At 40.0% G+C, this 22,761-nt stretch overlaps 1 protein-coding gene across 5 annotated transcripts in view; it reads right to left on the reverse strand.

Annotated features, from left to right (window-relative positions):
- RapGAP1 (Rap GTPase activating protein 1) overlaps positions 1-22,761 on the reverse strand; it is a 344,351-nt gene that overhangs the window by 65,638 nt on the left and 255,952 nt on the right. The gene's annotated exons all lie outside the window — the stretch shown is intronic.

Here is a 22,761-nt window from a genome sequence, read left to right on the forward strand (position 1 = left end):
CATCGCGTGACACAGAGACAACCCCCAAGGCAGAATGCGCTGGTCCCGAAGGAACTAGTTGTTGTTGGTGACTCTATTGTCAGGGAAACGGGGAACATGCTTTGTAAAAAAGATAGGTGGAACAGGACCAGGGTATGTCTGCCAGGGGCAAAGGTTGATGACGTTGTAGAGCGAATATCATCTTTTAAGGGCACAAAAGTTGATATAGTTGATATTGTACACGTTGGCACTAATAATATTAAGAGTAGGAGACCGGCAGAATTACTTAACAAGTACAGGTCACTGTTGAACAAAAGCCGAGAATTAGGGTTGAATTTGAAAGTGTCTGCAATTCTGCCCAGACACGATAGGAGGGAGTATATGATGAGAGCCTTGTCGATCAATTCGGCCCTGGAAAGATTGTGCAAGGCTCAAGGGGTAGAATTTTTTTCAGCCTGGACTGTACTTGTTAACAGGAGAGATTGCTTCTACAGGGATGGGATACACTTAAATAGAAAGGGTGCAAGAATATTTGCTGATGCTATCGAGGCAGTGTTAGGTGGGTCGGAAAACTGCTAGCTTGGGGGGATACAAAGACGAATAGATTAACAGTAGCCACTGGCAGAGGTGAAAGAGATTCTTGCACTGCTTCTATTGGAATGAGCAGAAGCCTGAAAAACAAGATTCAGGATATTTCAGAGACTGCTGGGAGTCATTGCGGTACAAAAAAACACATGGGTTGTGTTAGGGTAGCTAAGAATAGAAACAGGTGCAGGTATACTTGCGTGTACACCAATGCTAGGAGTTTAGTAAATAAATTTGATGAATTTGAGGTATTGCTCAAAACATCAAAGGCAGATATTGTTGGGATATCAGAGACGTGGTGTCACACAGATATAAGGGATGCAGAACTGCAATTTGGGGAGTACAACGTCTACAGAAAGGATAGACAGGATAGGAAGGGGGGAGGGGTTATGCTATTAGTTAAGAAACACATAAAAACCAAGGAAGTGAAGCCAGTCGACATCGCTGGACAGTGCAGTGTTGAGTCAGTTTGGTGTGACATAAGCATTGGGATATCAAAATTGAGAGTAGGAGTGTGCTATAGGCCTAATGACTCTGATGAGTATAATAAGGAACTGTACAGGGAAATAGAGTGGGCCAGTAAATCAGAGAGTCTTATAATGGGAGATTTTAATTTCCCAGATATTGACTGGAATTTGGGGGCTGGTTACTCACACACTAGCAGGGCTTTTGTGGATTTATTGGATGATTGTTTTCTACATCAGCATGTTCGGGAGGCAACTAGAGGGAGTAATACTCTTGATTTTATTATCAGCAGTGATTCTTCATGCATTAAGAATCTGCAGATAAATGAACCACTAGGTGGCAGTGATCACAGTGTGCTGAAGTGGGAGTTACTGAAAGAGGTAACTACCATTAGGGGTAAAGGGAAGGGTTATTGCTTCCGTAAAGGCGACTACGATGGACTGAGACAGTATTTAAATTCTATACAGTGGGACCAACTGATGATGTTACCAACAGCAAACTCAAAATGGGAAGCATTCAAAGAACTTATCTTGGAAGCTACTAGGCTTTACATACCGACTAAGAAATATTGTTCAAGGTTTAGGCCAAAATGGATGTCAGATGAACTAATGAGGCATATGGCAGAGAAGAAAAATGCATGGGATACTTACAAATTAACACATGACACAGAAGCCTATGATAGATACAAGTTGATATGCAACCAAGTTACAAAGGAGGTTAGGCAGGCGAAGGCAGATTACGAGAAATCCTTGGCAAGGGATGCAAAGAAAAACAGCAAAGAGTTCTTTACTTATGTAAACTCTAGAAGGAAGGGGATGAATCAGATTGGTCCACTTGATATTGATGGGTCAACTGTTGATGATCCTGCTCAGGTAGCTAACAAACTAAATGAATATTTTGCATCGACATTCACACATGAGGAGTTATTCAGCAAGGAGAATGCCAGAGGTGTATTCAACTCTAGCAGTCAGCTACAGAATCTTGAAATAACTGGGAGTAAAGTGGAGGAGAAACTGTTGAAGATAAACACAAGAAAGGCACCCGGGGTGGATGGGATCTATCCAGTTATATTAAAGGAGGCAGCAAAGGAAGTAAGCAAACCCTTAGCCATAATCATGAGAGCTTCCTTGGACTCAGGGGAGGTACCCATAGACTGGAAATGTGCAAATGTGACCCCAATTCACAAAGGAGGATCAAAGGCTGACACAAGTAATTATAGACCTGTGAGCTTAACTTCTGTTCCAGGAAAATTAATGGAGGCACTGGTTAAAGAAGCACTGCAGGATCATTTAGACAAGACTTCAGTTATAGCTCAGACACAGCATGGTTTTGTTAAGGGGAAGTCTTGCCTGACCAACTTGATTGGATACTATGATGCAGTCACAAAAGAACTGGATGCAGGGAATAACTTTGATATTATATACTTGGATCTTAGAAAGGCTTTTGATACTGTTGCACATGGAAGACTGCTACACAAATTGGAGCAGTGTGACATTGGAGGCAAATTGCTGCTATGGATAAAGGGGTGGTTGAGGGGGAGAAGACAGAGAGTGGTAATCAATGGACACTGCTCATCGTGGACTAATGTTATTAGTGGAGTCCCTCAGGGCTCAGTGTTGGGTCCATTATTGTTTTCTGTATTTATAAATGATATTGATGATGGTATATCAAGCTTAATGTCCAAGTTTGCAGATGATACAAAGGTTGGCAGGGTTGTCAAGGACACTACTGACACTATGCTGCTGCAACAGGATCTGGAAAGGTTGAGCAGATGGGCTGAGAGGTGGCAAATGAAGTTTAACATTGACAAATGTAAAGTACTACACATGGGAAACAGCAACCGCAGAGCAACGTATCAACTCTGTGGTGCTGCACTGACAGTGGTGGAGAATGAAAGGGACTTGGGGGTGATTGTGCAGGCAGATATGAAGTTCTCTGAGCAGTGCAGACGAGCTGCAAGAGTAGCTCATGGAGTATTGTCAATGATATACAGGAATTTTTCCAGCAGGGATAAGGAGGTGATTATTCCATTGTATAAGGCAATGGTCAGGCCACACCTAGAGTACTGTATACAGGTCTGGAGGCCTCATTTCAAGAAGGATGTAGAGCTGCTGGAACGAGTACAGAGAAGGGCAACAAGATTAGTGAATGGAACAAAGGGGTGCTCTTACGAAGAAAGGCTTAAGTTTTGCAAATTACAGTGTCTGGAGACTAGGCACCAGCGAGGTGATCTGATAGAGGTGTATAAAGCCTTGAATGGTTTAAGCATGCTCAATGCTGATGGGATTCTTCCTCTAGCTCAGAAAAATCACCTGAGAGGGCATAAATTCAAATTGAGGAAAGACAGATGTAGGATAGACGTGCGGAAATTTGCCTTTAGCCAGCGGGTGGTTGGTTGGTGGAACAGACTGCCATCCCTTGTGGTGGAGGTTGATAGCCTAAATAAGTTTAAGGCTCAGCTGGACAGGTATTTTGAACGAACAGAGGGGTGAAGTGGAAGTGGGTTTTTTTTTTTTTTTTTTTGGCTGATGCTGCATAAAGCTTGCTTTCTTGCATCAAATGCCTCTACTAATGCTAATGCTAGTGCTAATGCTAATCACTGCACACCATCAGGCATCTCTCATATTGTGAAGTTCTACTTCATAACTGGGTTATAACTATTGCAACACCAGAGTACTTGCCCACACACCAAAGAGAAGCCAACAAGCTTTGAAAGGGTGCCGTCTGGGTGGTGGTATCCGCTGAGAATAAATAACAGTAGTCTTCTCCACTGGTGAAGTGTTATCAATTCGAGGTAGTACAATACCATGGCAACTCATTGTAAAGGCATTCACAATATGAGATATAACCAAAACGATGCCAATTTAATTAATTTAACTACTTTGGCAGATGGCTATGTTAAAATGATGCTTTTGCACTAACTTACATGTTAGTCATTCTACCTCTGCCCTTAAAATATCTTATAATAATAACTGTTTAACAGAAGATGATTGAAACTTTTTAAAACATTCTGAAAAATAGAATTTTTTGTGATTTGGCCCATAACTGTATCAACTTACTGACACAGTCTAATGTACTATTTATTAATACAAAGACAATACTGATTCTGCCAACCAAACTATTCTTTTAAGAGATAACTGTAATTTAAGCCACTGTTATGCCACAATAATTACTTTTATAAAGAGCATCATTCCAGAACCTACCAGTCCCTTGATTACATACAACTGGTGCATTAATTATCTGTTTTTATTTGGTTCAAAGTCATAATTAGGCAAATTATTCTTGTTCATTTAATTTTAAGAAAAGGTAAATCAACATTATATAATACAGTTTATTTAAGAGATTAATTTCAAGTTTAGACAACAATGCTAAATGAAATATAGCTGGGAGAAATAACGAAAATCTTTTCATCATATCTAAATTAACATAATTATCTTCATTTAGATATGATGAAAGTAATACGAAACTCATAAAAAATAATAAAATTGAAATTAAAATAAAAAATACTCTTTAAAGCAATAAAGCATGCAACCCGTGAATACTCAAATTCAACAAAACATCTCTAAAGAACTGCTGCCAACAGCTATACTTCCCCATAGCATTCAATTCTACATCATTTTGTAAAAAAACTTATGCAAAGATTGGTTAATTTCACATGCAGATTTACCACATGCTATTTTAATTTTCACAAATATCTATTTCTATTCATCATGTGACAGGGATTCATGATGGTAACTCTGCAACAGAGAAAGTCATATACACTGGTGTTCAAAGAAAGTGCACTGCCCCTTCAAATTGTAATTTTCATCCAAATAACGTACCGCAATATTTCTTACAATCTGTAAGAAATATTTCCATATATGGCAATATTTCTTACAGATTGCATCAGATAAGACTGACATGCGTAGATGACATAATACTGTATCAGCTGTTACTTTCAGCTATATAAGCATGCTCTGCAAGAATTGCAGTCATTCCTTGCTTGTGTCAGGGTGGTGAGTTACGTGCAGTTGATGCCACGAAGAAAGAGTGCTATATTGTATTACATGAGGAAGGATGTTCTTGCTGTCATATTGCTTATAGTGTCTTGTAATCAGTCAACAATGAGTAGATTTCTTTCCAAACTCAAGAATATTGGTTCTACTGATAGGAAAAAAGGAACCAGATGCAAACGAATCTCTACGTCAAAAAGAGGACTGCGTTTTGAAGCACTTATGCCTTAAAAAACTTAAAGCTTCTTCAACTGAGCTGAAAAGAGAATGGAAAGAACATATGGGAGTAGTAGCAAGTGCAGAAACAGTCAGAAGACGCCTCTTCAAAAATGGAATTGTAGCCTGTCATCCTAAGAAGAAGCCCCTCCTCACACAAAAAATGAAAAAGGCCTGATTAACTGGGTGTAAGGAGAATGTCAAATGGACCACCGAGCAGTGGAAGTCACTTATTTTCTCAGATTAAAAGAAATTCAACCTGTATGGCTCTGATGGGAGACAAATGATTCACTGTAAACATGGTGAAGAATACCATCGAGACTGTATGGTGTCTACAATGAAATTCCTTACGATCCAAATGATATGGGGTGCATTTTCTATCGCGGAATAGGTCACTGGCAGATATTGTTGGGTTATCAGAAACGTGGTGTCACACATATTAGGAATGCAGAATTGGAATTTGGAGAGTACAATGTGCACAGAAAGGATAGGAATGGAGGAGGTGTTTTGCTGTTAATTAAGAAAAACATAAAATCAAAAGAAGTGCATCCAGTTGATATAGATGGACTGTGTACTGTTGAGTCAGTTTGGTGTGACATAAGCACTGCGAAAACAAAAATAAGACTAGGAGTGTATTATAGGCCTAATGACTCGAATGAGTACAATGAACAATTGTACAGAGAAATAGAGTGGGCTAGTAAATAAGAATGTCTTGTAAGGGGAAATTTTAACCTCCCAGATATTGACTGGACCTTGTGGGCTGGTCACTCGCACACTAGTAAGACTTTTGTGGATTTATTGGATGATTATTTTCTGCAGCAGCATGTTCAAGAGGCAACCAGAGACGGTAATACTCTTTATCTGGTTATCAGCAGTGATCATTCGTGTATTAAGAATTTGCAGATAAAGGAACCACTAAGTGGCAGTGATCACAGTGTACCAATGTGGGATTTATTTAAAGATATGGCGCCTCCATAGCCAGGTGGGAAGGAGCAGCAGTGCTTAGCACACGCTTCTTGATTAGACCGGGGTTCGAGCCCGTCACCACCAAATACGGAGGATGAGGAAAGGTCAGAGAATGACCACCGCATATTCCCGGAGCAATATGGGTTTAGTTGCTAATGCTCCTAAAAAACCAAATAACAACAACAACAACTTAAAGATATAATTACCATCAGGTGTAAAGGAAAGGGTTTTTCCCTTCCGTACAGGTGACTACAGTGGTCTCAGACAGTTTTTAATTCTGTACAGTGGTATCAAATGATGATGTTACCAACAGCAAATTTTAAGTGGTAAGCATTAAAGGAATTAATCGCGGAAGCTACTAAAAGTTTCATACCTATTAAGAAATACTGTTCAAGGTTTAGGCCTAAATGGTTGTCAAATGAACTAATAAGACTCATGACAGGGAAGAAAAATGCATGGGATACATATAAATTATCAGGTGACACAGAAGCCTATGGCAGATATAAGCTTGTCTGTAATCAAGTCACAAAGGAGGTTAGGCAGGTGAAGGCAGATTACGAGAAATCTTTGGCAAAGGATGCTAAGAAGAACAGCAACGATTTCTTTACTTATATAAAAACTCTAAAGGAAGGGGATGGGATTGGTCAACTTGATATCGATGGTTCGACTGTTGATGATCCTGCTCAGATCATCAACAGACTGAAAGAGTATTTTGCATCTACATTCACACATGAGGAGTTAAAGATTGAAAATGCCAGAAGGTTATCAAATTGTAGCAGGATGCTTAATGATTTTGTAATAACTGAAAGCAAAGTGGAGGAGAAATTGTTGGAGAAACTGGGGTGGATGGGATCTATCCAGTTATATTAAAGGAGGCGACAAAGGAAGTAAGCAAACCCTTAGCCATAATTAAGAGAGCATCCTTGACTCGGGGGGGTCCCCATGGACTGGAGATATATCCCCAATTCACAAAGGGGGATCGAAGGGTGACACAATTAATTACAGACCGGTTAGTTTTAATTTCTGTTCTGGGTGAAATAATGGAGTCACTGGTTAAAGATGCATTCCACGATCATCTAGCCAAGACTGCAGCAATAATTCAGACACAGTATTTTTTTTTTTTTTTTTATGTGAACCCCAAACACGAGAGGTATTAGAACCTATAGTACTTAGTACCATGCTTGGGTTAGAGGTTGAGAAGACGAAAGAAGATATTTGTTGACATTGGACTTGAACTTCTGTAGATTGTAATTTTCAGGAAATACATATGAAGGAAGGTTGTTCCAGAAAACGGCAGTAGAATGAATAAATGAGGAAGACGAAAAGTTGATTCTGTGGGTTTGAAGTTGGACAGTAAATGGATGTTGGCTGGTGGCGGCACGTGTTTGGACTGTTTTGAAAGAGAGAGCAGGAATTATAGAAGCCAATTCGGAAGTATAGTGCCCATGGAAGTATCTGTAGAAGAGGCATGCAGCAGAAACAGTACGTCTATGAGAAAGCGAGTGGAGAGACTGTTAGAGAGGTATCATTAATTAACCTAACTGTCCTCTTCTGAATGGAATCAAGAAGCTTGAGAGAGGTTTTCAGGGCACCACCCCAGATGTGGGAACAATATTCCATAGCAGGGCAGATTTGCGATTTATACAGAGTGAGCAGCTGTTTGGAAGAAAAGTAACACCGAGAGTGAAAGAGAAAACCAAGTTTTTTAGATGCAGAGGAAGCAATATTTGTAATGTGCTTGTGCCAAGAGAGATTAGAAGTCAGGGTAATCCCCAAAAAAGATATATCATTTTGCCTAGAAATCGGAGTGTCACTAAAGATAAGCATAGGAGCAGAAGAATCCTTTTTGTGAGATATAAGACAAGACTGAGTTTTAGAAGGGTTGAAATCAACTAAGTTGTCTTTGCCCCACTGGGGAATTACCTGAAGATCGGCATTTAAGGAATTGGTAGCAGATTTTCAAGAAGTTGAAGCTGATTGAGCAGGGCAAGGTTTCTCAAAATGGAAAGTAGAATACAATGTGCTATCATCGGCAAAACTATGGATAGGATTTCCAGTCAATGGAAGAAGGTCATTAATATACAAGAGGAAAAGAGTGGGGGAAAGAACTGAACCTTGGGGGACACCGGCATTAGTGGAGAAGTTAGAAGACAGAGAGCCATCTAAAAATCACCCTCAGTGAGCGATCAGAGAGAAAACTGGATAACCAATTACTAAAAACAATTGGCAAACCATAAGATGGAAGCTTGTTTAGAAGACCTTTATGCCAAACACGATCAAAAGCCTTTGAGATGTCAAGAGCAAATCCCTGTTTTTCACCAAACCTTTCCATTGAATCAGTCCATAAATGGGTAACATAAGGCAGAATATCACCAGTGGATCGACACTGACGGAAACCATACTGGCGATCGTTGATCAGATGGAAGGTTTCTAGGTAGTTTAAGAGTTGGCGGTTAATTGATTTCTCCATTACTTTAGAAAGAGTAGAAGTAATTGCAATGGGAGGGATTAGTCACCCTTTTTAGGAACTGGCTGGATATGAGCAAATTTCCAAGCAGAAGGAAAAACACCTTTGGAATAAGAAAGTGAAAAAAGGCAGCAAAGAATAGGCGTAAGTTCAGGAGCACAGGTTTTGAGAACAAGTGGAGAAATACCATCAGGACGTGGGGCTTTCTTAGCATCGAGATTCATCAAAATCCTTCTGATATCCTTTTGACGGAAGACCACAGGAGGCATTGAATGGAGTGTGTTAGGAATGGTGGGAGGTGTTTTACCAAGATCATTAATACATGAGCTGGAAGAAAAATGGGATGCTAGCAGATCAGCTTTATCCTTGGCTGAAGTGACAACAGAACCATCTGGTTTTAACAGAGGTGGGAACAGAGCTGGGCAAAAGTTGCGGCCAATAGCTTTGGCAAGAGACCAGAATGCTCAGCTACCATTAGGGCAAGAAGCAAGTTTTCTACTCTTAGCCTGTTCAAACTCTAGTTTGGACTGATTAATAACTGCTTTACAATTGTTGCGAGCTTTGGTGTAGGCAGAAAATGAAACTGAAGAATTGATACAAGCCAATTACGATATGCAACATTCTTCTCTTGAACTGCCTTAGCACATTTATTGGAAAACCAAGGTTTAGATAAAGGATGAGATTTTAAGGTGGAGTGTGGGATAAGGGATTCCATTCCTGCAAGAATAATTTCACTGACACGATCAGAACAGACGTTGACATCAGAAGTTTTGAAACAGAATTCCGACCAAGGAAAAGAAAAGAAGTCTCGCAGTTCATCCCATTTTGCATTCTTGTAATGCCAAACAACACAAGGTTGGGAATAGCCATGAGATAAAGGTTCCATTGGAGAAGAGACAATCACCAAGTTGTGATCTGAAGTGCCTAAAGGACCTCTCACTTCAACTGTGTACTTAGAAGGGTTGTTTGTGAGAAAAAGATCAAGCGTATTGGCTGTATGATTAGGATTGTCCGGAATTCTTGTAGGTAAATGAACAATCTGTGCTAGGTCATTAGTAATTGCAAAAGCCTCAGCATCACGACCTGCTGGGTCGGTGTGACTAGAAAACGGAAGCCAGCTGGAGTTGTGAACATTAAAATCACCAAGGAAAATTATCTCACTGTCAGGAAAGTTGGACTGGAGAAAGTCAAGTTGCAAAGAGAGGAAGTCAAAGAGCTCCAAGTGATTAGTGGAGTTGGGAGAATGGTAGAGACAACAGATGAATTTGACACAATGAGGTAGAGAGATCTTAAGCCAGAGAAGATCAAAGAGAGGAGATTCCAAATTTCCAAGTCGCTGACAGGGAATATCAGAACAGACATATGCATAAGTACCACCTTTGAGGCGAAAGGAATCATACAGCGAATAATTTGGGCATCTGAGATGAGCAGTAGTTGAATCAACCGATAACTGAGATTCTGTCAGAAAAAGTACATTGGGTTTGGCAGACTGCAAGTGGAAATGGACATCGCTGAGGTTAGAATGACCACGTATATTTGTGAAATGAATTAGGAAGTGCTTGGGAGGTTTAGATATTTTCGCAGATAAGCTTGCTCTATTATTTTGACAATTCATGGTGTATTCAATAGTAAGAAAAAGTGGGTGGGACATGCTGTATGAAGTAATGAAATTTTTGGATATGGAGTACACGTGGTAAGAATATACCCAAATGCTTGACATAACGTGGCCTCGAAAATGCTCCCCGCATACACACTACTCGGACTCCCTCCAGTCACTATCTGGCAGAGTAGAGGTAGCAAGATTATACACTAGCTGATCGGGAAGCCTCCTAGAGAGTTACCAATAGGTTCGGTCCAGTGTACTAACTAGCGGCCGGCTTGCGAACACCGTTTTAGAGCTGTACCCTCGAAATGTAAGGAATATTGGATCTCGCCACGACGTTCATCATAACCTCAAAAGTCATCAATCGTACTGCATGATGGAAGAGATAGGGAAGGGTTGACCGGAACTTAGCTCTAGAGACTAAACATGGGTTCCACCACTTCAAGTCTCCAAGAGCAAAGTGGTGGTATTTCACCGGTTGATGAGAGTCATCTACCACCTAGTACTGCCTGGTAACATAGAGGGGCGGCGTTCCGCCATGTGGTGTGGGCGCCACACGTCGACCCCTGCTTACGTTGGTTCACACCTGGGTGGTCATGTACTTGTGCATGGAGGTTATACCCAGGATTACTAACAGTCCCACCATCGTGAAGGTGCAAGCAGAGGATTTGGCTGTCACAGACAGTCCGGACTTCGCCGAAATTGGGTCCACTTGACTTGAGTGTCACCTGAGTATGGGTTTGTTAAGGGAAAGTCTTGTCTGACAAATTTTACTGGATATTATGAGGTGGTTATAGAGGAACAGGATGCAAAAAATAACTTGATATCATATATACTTGGATTTCAGGAAAGCTTCTGACACTGTTGCGCATGGAAGACTACTGTACAAATTGGAGCAGAATGGTATTAAGGGTAAGCTGCTACTATAGATAAAAGGATGGTTGAATGGGAGAAGACAGAGGGTGGTAATCAATGGGTGCTGCTCTTCGTGGACTAATATTATTAGTGGAGTCCCACAGGGTTCAGTGTTGGGTCCACTGTTGTTTTGTATATTTATCAATGATATTAATGAAGGTATATCAGGCTTAGTTTCGAAGCTTGCGGTTGGCAGGGTTGTTAATGACAGTAGTGGCAGTGTGCTACTGCAACAGGATCTAGAAAATTTGGGAAGATGGCCTGAGAAGTGGAAAATGAAGTTTAACATCGACAAATGCAAAGTACTGCATATGGGTAGAAGTAACCCCAGAGGAACGTACCAACTATGTGGTACTACACTTAAGGTGGTAGAAAATGAAAAAGACCTGGGAGTAATTGTGCAGTCAGATATGAAGTTTTCTGAACAATGCACACAGGCTGTCATGGCAGGTCATGGAGTTTTGTCAATGATATACAGGAATTTTGCTAGCAGGGAAAAGGGGGTGATTGTCCCTCTGTATAAGGCAATGGTCAGGCCACGCCCTGAGTACTTGTACAGGTCTGGAGGCCTCATTTTATGAAGGATGTAGATTTGCTTGAGCATGTACAGAGAAGGCCAACAAGATTTGGTGAGGGGAATGAAGGGATCATCTTACCAAGAGATGATTACGTTCTGGAAATTGCAGCAGCTGGAGACTAGGCACCTGCGAGGTGATCTAACTAAGGTGTATAAGGCCTTGAATGGGTTGAGCGCACTGAATTTTGATGGGATTCTTCCACTTGTTCAGATTACGAACCTAAGAGGGCATAAATTCAAATTGAGGAAAGAGAGAGGTAGAATAGATGTGGGGAAATTTGCTTTTAGCCAGTGGGTGGTTAATTGCTGGAACAAACTTCCATCTGTCATTGTAGAAGTCAATAGGTTAAATAAATTTGAGGAGGAACTGGACAAACATTTAGAGGGAATGGTTGGGTTTAAAAAAATTTTTTTTTTGGCTGATGCTGCATCAGCTCATACACTTGCTTTCTTGCATCACATGCCACTATTACTACTACGTGCAGTTTATAAAATGTTCCATAAATGCCAATGGATATCTGGCTATATTGGAAGGCAATTTGCTGCCAACCATTAGGGACCATTTCAACCTGCCAAGTAACTGCATCTTTCAGGACGACTGTACTCCTTGTCATCAGTTGAAAAGTTAAGTAGGCACTTCTGTAGTTAGTTTAGCTTCATTTCTGCATTAGATGTTCGACAGTAATGTGTTTACATTTGTTACAGATGAAAAAATGGTTGGAAGAATGGTCCATTACAACTCTCAGTTAGCCAGGAAACAGCCCAGACCTGAATCCTATAGAGAACTGTTGGCATCATAGGGAATCTGCAGTTGCCAGAAATAAAGCAAAGAGCCTTCATGAATTTCAGGAAGCCATAATTCGTGTTTGGAACCAAACTATCAGTTGATTATCTTCAGAAATTGATCTTGTCAATGCCTCGTCAGTGTGCTGTTGTCATTAGAGCCACAAGAAGTTCAACTAAATATTAGTTTGAACCTGTTCAACTCTTCATTTTGTTTTCCATTTAAAATGATAAACTGAAGCAAACCGAGGGCTTCTGATAACATTTCAGCTATAATTGTCATGTTTACCAACTATTATATAAAGGTTGCAAATGCTCATTTTGGAATATTTTGAGAGCACCTGTCAAATATTACTTAGCTTTGCCTTAACTACCAATAAATATCTTTTGTTTATATTTCTGTTTGTGATGCTAGTCATTAATATAACATACCATCGTGAAAAAGGGTTAGGAATGTGAAATTCCTAGGTGATGCACTTTCTTTGAACACCAGTGTAAACGAATTCTGTATGTGTATATTCCCTAATGTTTTGTCAAAAAAAAAAAAGTCATATAAACACAATTTACACTATTTTAACAAATACTGGGGGTTGACAGAACTCAATGAATGACCCTTGTAGGTTCTAATAATTAAAGTAAAATTGCTCTAAACTGAAACTTACTCTCAATTTATATTTTACTTATAAATTGTTTACCCTGTGCATTTAGGATTCTGAATACTGAGTTATAATACAAAAGATAGAGCAAAACAACATTGAAATAATTTCAATGTATCAACATAACACTAGTTTACAACAATCTTTATTTGTACTTCTCTTCAAGTAATGCTTGCATGGTGGCAATAGTATAAAAAATATTTTTTTAACACGCACATAGTAAACCTCTTCTGGCACGATTCTATTAAAGCCAGAGCATGGTGATGAAATTAATCACATTGATCAAAGATTAACTGTTAAATTGGTGCCACTGCTGTCTGTGCATATGAAGAATTTTGAGCTCCTGGAAACGATAAAATTTTTGGACAATTTTGCCACCTTTTTGACTAAATTAACATATTAAACTGTCTTCACTAAGTAGCTGAATACTCAGTCACTTTCGTTAGCTCATTTTTAATTTCAGCTAGAGATTTTGCAAGTCATGACTTAATATACATACAACCTTTGTATTGGCAATTTGGTGCAAATATTGTATCGCATGCGTGTGTGTGTGGGGGGGGGGGGGTTTGGGACGCATAAGCTGCTGGGGCTATAGTGTGCCTTATTGTATCTTGCAACTTATATTACAGTGCATTGCTAGGGAATGCCAGTGTTTTAATTGTGGTAAAGGTATTTCAATAATTTGACTCATATAGGTTGGCATTAGGCAGATAATTTTATTATCTATTATACTTAACTTAAAACTTTACAACCATAACTGTATAGCATAATATATAACATAAAACTTGATAGACTAGTACATATTATTGCTGCATAACTAGTGAAAAACAGAGTAGTGTTATTATTGCATTTAAGTGTTAGTTTAGTGCAGTATTCTCAATTATACTGAATTTAAATGGAAATCATGCCCCAGATTAGAGCAGCAAAGTAACAGGCTCAAAACAGCAGATGTGTTATGGCTCAGGGAGGGAGAACTGAAGGGATGATTCTCCTACAAATCAAAGCCTGAAGAAATGTGCTGTTTGAGCAATGTTTGAGGATCTTTCTGGAACAGGACATGATACAGCCAAGGGAATGTCTTTGTGTGTGATCGATGCAGACTGTGAAGAAATTAGGTGGCAACTCAGTGTTCAGATGAGCCTTTGTGAGAGCTTGAAGAGTAGGATGGATGCCCTTGATGGGTTCCCATTTTAATACCTTCTAGGTATTAAAATGGGAACCCATCAAGCTTTCACCTACCAAAGTCGATACTAGAGCTCACACCTGAGCATCAGGAAACAAGCAGCAACCCTCAAGGCAGAATGCACTGGTCACACAGGAGATAGTTATCAGTAACTCTACTGTCAGAGAGGGAAATATATTGTGCAAAAAGGATAGGTGAAATAGGACCAGAGTATGTCTGCAAGGGACAAATGTTGAAGACATATGTTGTAGAGCAGATATCATCTTTTAAGGGCATAAAAGGTAATATTGGCACTAATGATATTATGAGTTGGAGATCTTCTGACTTAACAAATACAGGGCAATGATTAGGAAAAGTCTCGAGTTACGGTTAACTCTGAAATTCTGTCCATGCACGATAAGTGGGAGCATATAATGAAAGCCTTGTCAATCAATTCAGCCCTGGAGAGATTGTGCAAAGCTCATTGGGTAGAATTTTTCTCAGCATGGTCTGTGCTTGTAAACAAGAGAGACTGCTTCTACAGGGATGGGATACACTTAAACAGAAAGGGTGCAAGAATATTTGCTGATGCAATCGAGGCAGCGTTAGGTAGGTCAGAAAACTGCTAGGTTGGGGGAATAATAGATTAAAAATAGGCAAAGGTGAAACTGATTCTTTCAAAGTTTCTATTGGAACATGCAGCAGCCTGGAAAGAAAGGTGCTGGGAATTTCAAGTCCTGCCGTGAATCATCATGAAACAGGTAAATCCATAGGCTGTGTTAGGGTAACTAAGAGTAAGAACAGGTGCATGTATACTTTCACATACACCAATTCTAGGAGCACAGTAAATAAATTTGATGAATTTGAAGTATTGGTCAAGTCATCAAATGCAGAAACTGTGGTGATATCAGAGACGTAGTGTCACTCAGATGTAAAGGATATAGAATTTGAATATGGGGAGTACAATGTGTACAAAAATGACAGACAGGACAGATAGTTATGCTCTTAGTTAAGAAGCACATAAAACCTGAGACAGTGCATCCAGTAGACATGGGTGGCCAGTGCAATGTTCAGTCAGTTTGTTGTGACACTGGGAAACAAAAATGAATAAGAGTGTGTTATAGGCCTAATGACTCTGATGAATACAAAGTTCAACTGTACAGAGAAATAGTGGGCCAGTAAATCAGAATGTCTTATAATAGGGGATTTTAATTTAACAGTTTGAATGGAACTGTCTATAACAGCATGTTAGAGGTAACAAGAAAAAGAGTAATATTCTTGATCTGATTTTCAACAGTGATTAAGAATCTGCATTAAGAATCTGTAGATAAAAGAACCATTAGGCGGCAATGATCACAATATATTGATTTGGGATTTACTTTTTTTTTTTATGTGAACCCCAAACACGAGAGATATTAGAACCTATAGTACTTAGTACTGTGCTTGGGTTGGAGGTTGAGAAGACGAAAGAAGATATTTGTTGACACTGGACTTAACTTCTGTAGATTGTAATTTTCAGGAAATACGTATGAAGGAAGGTTGTTCCAGAAAAGGGCAGTTGAATGAATAAATGAGGAAGATGAAAAGTTGGTTCTGTGGGTTTGAAGTTGGACAGTAAATGGATGTTGGCTGGTGGTGGCACGTGTTCGGACTGTTTTGAAAGAGAGAGCAGGAATTATAGAAGCCAATTCGGAAGTACAGTGCCCATGGAAGTATCTGTAGAAGAGGTATGCAGCAGAAACAGTACATCTATGAGAAAGCGAGTGGAGAGACTTTTAGAGATGAGTCATTAATTAACCTAACTGCCCTCTTCTGAATGGAATCAAGAATCCTGAGAGAGGTTTTGGGGGCACCACCCCAAATGTGGGAACAATATTCCATGGCAGGGCGGATTTGCGATTTATACAGAGTGAGCAGCTGTTTGGAAGAAAAGTATCGCCGAGAGCCAAAGAGAAAACCAAGTTTTTTAGATGCAGAGGAAGCAATATTTGTAATGTGCTTGTGCCAAGAGAGATTAGAAGTCAGGGTAATCCCCAAAAGAGATATATCCTTTTGCCTAGAAATTGGAGTGTCACTAAAGATAAGCACAGGAGCAGAAGAATCCTTTTTGCGAGATATAAGACAAGACTGAGTTTTAGAAGGGTTGAAATCAACTAAGTTGTCTTTTCCCCACTGGAGAATTACCTGAAGATCGGCATTTAAGGAATTGGTAGCAGATTTTCGAGAAATTGAAGCTGATTGAGCAGGACAAGATTTCTCAAAACGGAAAGTTGAATGCAATGTGCTATCATCGGCAAAACTATGGATAGGATTTCCAGTCAATGGAAGAAGGTCATTGATATACAAGAGGAAAAGAGTGGGGGAAAGAACTGAACCTTGGGGGACACCGGCATTAGTGGAAAAGTTAGAAGACAGAGAGCCATCTACCATCACCCTCAGTGAGCGATCAGAGAGAAAACTGGATAACCAATTACTAAAAACAGTTGGCAAACCATAAGATGGAAGCTTGTTCAGAAGACCTTTATGCCAAGCACGATCAAAAGCCTTTGAGATGTCAAGAGCAACTACTTGTGTTTCACCGAGCCTTTCCATTGAAGTAGTCCATAAATGGGTAACATAAGGCAGAATATCACCAGAGGATCAACACTGACGGAATCCATACTGGCGATCGTTGATCAGATGGAAGGTTTCTAGGTAGTTTAAGAGTTGGCGGTTAATTGATTTCTCCATTACTTTAGAAAGAGTAGAAGTAATTGCAACGGGACGATAATTGGATGGGAGGGATTTGTCACCCTTTTTAGGAACTGGCTGGATATGAGCAAATTTCCAAGCAGAAGGAAAAACACCTTTGGAATAAGAAAGTGAAAAAAGGCGGCAAAGAATAGGAGTAAGTTCAGGAGCACAGATTTTGAGAACAAGTGGAGAAATACCATCAGGACCTGGAGCTTTCTTAGCATCAAGATTCATCAAAATCCTTCTGATATCCTTTTGACGGAAGACCACAGGAGGCATTGAATGGAAAAGGCATTGAAAACACCTCCCACCATTTGGTTCCAAATGGTGGGAGGTGTTTTACCAAGTTCATTAATACATGAGCTGGAAGAAAAATGGGATGCTAGCAGGTCAGCTTTATCCTTGGCTGAAGTGACAACAGAACCATCTGGTTTTAACAGAGGTGGAAGCAGAGATGGGCAAAAGTTGCGGCCAATAGCTTTGGCAAGAGACCAGAATGCTCGGCTACCATTAGCGCAAGAAGCAAGTTTTCTACTCTTAGCCTGTTCAAACTCTAGTTTGGACTGATTAATAACTGCTTTACAATTGTTGCGAGCTTTGGTGTAGGCAGAAAATGAAACTGAAGAATTGATACAAGCCAATTATATGCAACATTCTTCTCTTGAACAGCCTTAGCACATTTATTGGAAAACCAAGGTTTAGATAAAGGACGAGATTTTAAAGTGGAGTGTGGGATAAAGGATTCCATTCCTGCAAGAATAATTTCACTGACACGATCTGAGCAAACGTTTACATCAGGAGTTTTGAAACAGTAATCCGACCAAGCAAAAGAAGAAAAGAAGTCTCGCAGATCATCCCATTTTTCATTCTTGTAATGCCAAACAACACGAGGTTGGGAATAGCCATGAGATAAAGGTTCCATTGGAGAAGAGACAATCATAAAGTTGATCTGAAGTGCCTAAAGGACCTCTCACTTCGCCCATGTACTTAGAAGGGTTGTTTGTGAGAAAAAGATCAAGCATATTGGCTGTATGATTCGGATTGTCCCTGATTCTTGTAGGTAAATGAACAATCTGTGCTAGGTCATTAGTAATTGCAAAAGCCTCAGCATCTCGACCTGCTGGGTCGGTGTGACTAGAAAACGGAAGCCAGCTGGAGTTGTGAACATTAAAATCACCAAGGAAAATTACCTCACTGTTAGGAAAGTTGGACTGAAGACAGTCAAGTTGCAACGAGAGGAAGTCAAAGAGCTCCAAGTGATTAGTGGAGTTGGGAGAACGGTAGAGACAACAGATGAATTTGACACAATGAGGTAGAGAGATTTTAAGCCAGAGAAGATCAAAGAGAGGAGATTCCAAATTGCCAAGTCTCTGACAGGGAATATCAGAACGGACATATGCACAAGTACCACCTTTGAGGCGAAAGGAATCATACAGCGAATAATTTGGGCATCTGAGATGAGCAGTAGTTGAATCAACCGATAACTGAGATTCTGTCAGAAAAAGTACATGTGGTTTGGCAGACTGCAAGTGGAAATGGACATCGTTGAGATTAGAATTGAGACCACGTATATTTGTGAAATGAATTAGGAAGTCCTTGGGAGGTTTAGATCTTTTCGCAGATAAGCTTGTTCTATTAGTTTGACAATTCATGGTGTATTCAATAATAAGAAAAAGTGGGTGGGACATGCTGTATGAAGTAATGAAAATTTTTGGATATGGCGTACATGTGGTAAGAATATACCCAGATCCTTGACATAACGTGGCCTTGACAATGCTCCCCACATACACACTACTCGGACTCCCTCCAGTCACTATCTGGCAGAGTAGAGGTAGCAAGATTATACACTAGCTGATCCGGAAGCCTCCTAGAGAGTTACCAATAGGTTCGGTCCGGTGTACTAACTAGCGGCCGGCCTGCGAAAATCGTTTTAGAGCTGTACCCTCGAAATGTAAGGAATATTGGATCTCGCCACGACGTTCATCATAACCTCAAAAGTCATCAATCATACTGCATGATGGAAGAGATAGGGAAGGGTTGACCGGAAGTTAGCTCTAGAGACTAAACATGGGTTCCACCACTTCAAGCCTCCAATAAGCAAAGTGGTGGTATTTCACCGGTTGATGAGAGTCATCTACCACCTAGTACTGCCTGGTAACATAGAGGGGCGGCATTCCTCCATGTGGTGTGGGCGCCACACCGCAAACCCTGCTTACGTTGGTTCACACCTGGGTGGTCACCCACTATGTGCTTGTGCATGGAGGTTATACCCAGGATTACTAACAGTCCCACCATCGTGAAGGTGCAAGCAGAGGATTTGGCTGTCACAGACCGTCCGGACTTCGCCGAAATTGGGTCCACTTGACTTGAGTGTCACCCGAATATCAGTTCCATCAGCGTTTTAGACTCCCAGGTAGCAATTACAGCTTGTCTGGCATATCTGAGAGAATGTCTGTGACAACCTCAAGGACCATACTTAAAGATAACTATCATCAAGGGTAAAGGGAAGGGTTTTTGCTATGGATAAAGGGATGGTTGAATGGGAGAAGACAGTGGTTATCAAATTTACGGCAGGGGCTCACATCTGGTGAGTATGGGCTTGGCACAACCAGGGTCCTGAGCTGGATATCATCATTCTTCTCTCTTTTGGTGATTCCCTCCTACTTTTATCTCTCTCTCATAGACACACACACACGGTTCTTAAATTTTTTTTGGCTGGTGCAGCATAAGCCTCGGGCTTCCTTGCACCATATGGCTAATAATAACAGACACAAGACACTGCTCTTCACAGACTGATGTTATCAGTGGATTCCCCTAAGGTTCAGAGCTGGATCTAGTTTTATTTTCTGTATTTCTTAATGATATTGATGAAAGTATATCAGGCTTAATGAATTTAACATTGACAAATGCAAAGTAGTAATTCCAGATTAACATTCTAACCATTTGCAACTATACTCAGGGAAGTGGAAAATGAAAAAGACCTGGGCTAATTGTGCAGTCAGATATGAAGTTCTCTGAGCAGTGCAGACAGGCTGACAGGACAGCATACAGGGTTTTGTCAATGATATACAGTAATTTTCCTAGCAGGGATAAGGGGGTGATTGTTCCATTGTACAAGGCAATGGTCAGGCTACATCTTGAATACAGTCGGTCCTCGTATAACACGTGTTTGCATTACACGAATTCGATCATACACGATTTATAAATAGGGGAACGTTATCTTATATAACACGAACCGAATTCGCTTATACACGATTCGCCTTTGTGTTTACAAGAAAAATGGCAGTCGAATGCGGAATCACCCCAACTGAACGCAACACGATAGGAATGAAGAGAAGATTCTGAAAATGTATTTATGTTTTTTATATCAGTGAAGGGGAAACAAATTTCACCATAATAACGTAAAAACCAACAATTCCAGCTATCGATATAATCGCAAATGCAATTAGATGGAGTTTACAACCAGTTTATAACAGATTCCACTAGCAGAAACGCAACTGGAAATTGTTTTTATTGTTTTATGGTAGTAACCCCCAGAAATGTGCTTTAGTAAAATGTGAGGTGTTAATAGTGTATCTCGGCCTTTACGGTGTTGTTTATTCAGTTGCTACACGCGCGCAGCTTTGTTTCTGTGTATCAAGCATGCCACCTCGTTTGTAATTGTGCTTTATTCCCTAAAAATTAGTAAAATACTTAAAAGGTGTGAAAAGGAACCGTCCTGGCTAAGACACTGCAGATTCAGAGAGAAAAAAAAAAGAAGCAATATCGATAAACAGAGGCGGACTGGGTCAAAAATTCTTACCTGGGAAAATTTGTAGTGGCCTCATACTACGGTTTATGGCCAAAATCACACCGGCCTCCGGCCCACCGTGGTTTCCCCCGTAAGGCTTATGGCCAGTCCGCTTCTGTCGATAGAGAAAAAATATGAAATTGTGAAACGCTTTGAGCGAAATGAAAGACCATGTGATATTGCACGTGCTACAGACCTAAATGAGGCAACGCGGAGAATTACAAAGAATGCAGAGAAAATAAAAACAACTTTCATAGCGGGAACAACTCAAAGTATAATTAAAATCCATTAGATTAAGACACAAAGAAATTGGAAGAGATGGAACGGCTGTCATCTCTTTGGATAGAAAATCAAATAAAAAGCAAGTTTGCTTACGATAGAAGCAAAAGCATTAGCAATATTTTATTACGACTTACGTATTATAATTTATACTTCGTATTATAAAATACGTAAGTATTTTATTACGACTATTTTATTTAATATAATACATTTTTTACAAATAAAATACGTATTTTATCCGTAAAAAATACTTTTTTAGTATTAAAAAATACTAAAATACTTTATTATAATATAATATTATTTTTATTACGTATTTTAATCGTTATAAAATACTTACGTATTTTATAACGATTAAAATTACCCGATTATTTATTGTGTTTGGTAATGTTTTGGTTCCAAATGTGTGTTCAATCTTGGTTTTTTTTTTTTTTTTTTTTTTTTTTTTGATTTGGTAGTTGTTGGCGCATCGGCTTCTATGGCCATATTGCACCTCCCAAGGTTTTTGCAGTACTTTGATCCAAGCCCGAGGCGGGAATCGAACCCGCGACCTTGGGTTGCCGGGCAGGTACTTTACCCACTCGGCTAGCCCGGTCGGCGTTCAATCTTGGGTGGTCGGCACCTAACCCTACTTTTCCCATAGGGCCTGTTGTTTATATTGCACGATTTTGCATTGCATGAGGGTTTCTAGGAACGCAACTATCGTGCTATACGAGGACAGACTACTGCATACAGGTCCAGAAGCCTCATTTCTGGAAGGATGTAGAGCTGCTGGAGTGGATACAGAAAAGGGCAACAAGACTGGTGAAGGAAACTAAGGGGTGCTCTTACCAAGAAAGAGCCTCAGTTTTGCAAACTGCAGTGTCTGGAGACCAGGTACTATCCTTAAACACCTCTGACTGAGATGTTTACGGCTATGAATGGATCACACATTCCCTCCCCCCCCATTAGCAAGCAGCTGAATGGATCACACAAGTAAAACCAAATCTTCTCACACCTTGATGGCTACAACAGACTGAACGTTACCTTTACATTAATCGGGGAGTTGCTGTATACATTTTTATTTGTCATGGAATATGATCAATATACTGCTGGCTCTAGATTCACCTGCTGGGTTGCATCAACAATGATATGCTATGCTACACTCTTTAATTCATCTTCGTTACTGTACTTTATCAATTTGCTTTGTGCATGTTAGTGACAGTAACACAAACCAACCATCTTAAATATTCTTCTTAACATCCACCACAGATTGCTATTAATTTTCTGATTTACCTATTTTAATCAATTTTGTGTGTGTACGTGCGCACACCTTTTTAGAATTTAGGTACATCAGCAACTTAGGCCATGTTGCACCATTGTATATTATGTCTGTACAAGTGCATGTTGTGCTGGCTGAAAAACTCTACCTACTCTGCCTGAGATTGGCCAACTGCCTTGATTGAAAAGGCCTTTAGAAATTCTTCTAGTCTATGACAGGACTCAATACACTGCCATGGAGAGGAAGCGTATGTACGTATACACAAGTTTAGACTCTTGTTTAGAGAATGCAAAATTTAAGTTTATACGGAAATATAGAAAACAAAGCTCTCGATT

This window comes from Mastigoproctus giganteus, chromosome 5, assembly GCF_048544385.1.
Source record: "Mastigoproctus giganteus isolate SK-2022 chromosome 5, ASM4854438v1, whole genome shotgun sequence".
NCBI classification, from domain to species: Eukaryota; Metazoa; Arthropoda; class Arachnida; order Uropygi; family Thelyphonidae; genus Mastigoproctus; species Mastigoproctus giganteus.